This window comes from Sinohyriopsis cumingii, chromosome 5, assembly GCF_028554795.1.
Source record: "Sinohyriopsis cumingii isolate HCF-2022 chromosome 5, ASM2855479v2, whole genome shotgun sequence".
NCBI classification, from domain to species: Eukaryota; Metazoa; Mollusca; class Bivalvia; order Unionida; family Unionidae; genus Sinohyriopsis; species Sinohyriopsis cumingii.
Window position 1 is genome coordinate 134656922 of NC_142965.1, and position 1887 is coordinate 134658808.

Sequence of the window (1887 nt, forward strand, 5' to 3'; positions counted from 1 at the left end):
AGCTCACAATGTATTTATCGTCCTTGACCTAGGTAGGGCATGTAAAGTCAGGTATGAGTTTATCATTAGTATTCACTGTAAAATGTAGTTACTAAGTATCACCATATCAAGATAGGACTTTCCTGGTGAACACATTCGTATATACGTGCAGATGAACATTAAAGTAAACATACATAAACAGTTGGAAAATATTGCTAATATTGCGGCGGAAGTTCGATAATCTGTTTGTAGTTGATTTTAGCAATCAATGTGAACCAAACATTACCAAGTTGCATGCAAACAAACTTACATTGTAATCTTCCTATCTGACATGTGTAAATACTCCATCCCCCTATATATGTGTGTGTGTGCATGTACTACATACACTAAGATAAAGCTGTTTTTTAAACGGTTGGTATCAAGCAATTTGACATATTAATAATATTGGTATATGCAATCGTGATGCGATCATGATGCATTAATGCGCACATTATTTCAACAGTAGGATATGTCTTCTATAGATCAATGATGATTTACTTCTGATCATTAGCGACATAAACAAATAACGAAAAATTACTAATAATCCCCGTTTTCTAAAAGAATTAAACATGGTACACAATTTCCTCAAATTCCTATCTGAGTTCCGTTTTATCTATCTTTCTTAATTTCTCTCTATCTCTCTCTCATGCGCAAGGGACAAAATACCATGGAATGAGAGAAAAAACAAAAATCGAGCTTCATTAAACTCCTGGAACTGAACTTCACCAGGTAACCTACATTGAAAACTCTCTATAAGAAAGAATAAAAAGAACAGCAAACAAACGAACTACCAATCAATATCATATTGGATTCTCTTTCGAAGCATAAACCCCGACAAAAACTTACATTATAACAGTAGTGAAAGGGGTCACCCTACGGACAATGGGAATTAGCATTACAGGGACCCCTGGGTCACTCTACGGACAATGGAAATTTAACATGGCGAAAAATCGTGGGTCACTCTACGGACAAGGGGAATTAACATGGCAAAAAATCGTGGGTCACTCTACGGACAAGGGGAATTTAACATGGCTATAAATCGTGGGTTACTCTACGGACAAGGGGAATTTAACATGGGATTTTTTTTAAAAAATTTTTTTAAAAAAAGGGGTAGGCAATTCAAAGACTATCTCTTTTCGAGAAATATGGCTGGCCCTGAAAAGGGCCTTTGGGTTTTATGTTAATGTATTCATTAACATAAATGGCACCGCATTGGTCTTCTTCTTGTCCTTAGGCTGCGTCTTACTGTTGGTCCGTACATCAGCACTCTTTTCAGGCATCCTTGTCTTTCGACGTAGATCCTACGTATCCACAGGCTGGTGTTGGTCCTGTGGACAACGGTCCACTTCGATCGGACATACATGAGCAAGTCTGTCCGAAACATCATGGAAGACACAAGGGTGGATGACTCAACTGTAGTCCACATCTTGAAGCGACGAGAACAGGTGAATCAATGCATTGAACGGCGCTTATTTATAGGCGGAGGAAGGATTGAAACGGATTGAGTTCATTTACCAATCCGAACACGCGTTACAGAATTCAGTCAGCTCGCATCCAATCCGAAGAGAGCAGTCTGTGACGTCACGTAGTCTATTTAGATTCGCTAGCGCTTGTGTGCAGTCAGTCTATGCGACAGTGATTCAACATGACGGAAACTCAGAAAACGATCCATTGGGGTGCACCAGCAGGGGAGACTGCCCAAGGGAACTCGGACTTACTTTCAGAAGAGGTGAATTGGGATTTTGTGGATTTTCTCTCCTCGCAAGAATTTGTTCCGGAACCTTCGTTACCTTCTTCATTACCGCAAGTGGAAAATTTTAGACAGAGACAAAAAGAAGAATTGGAGAAATTTATACAACGACAAAAGGA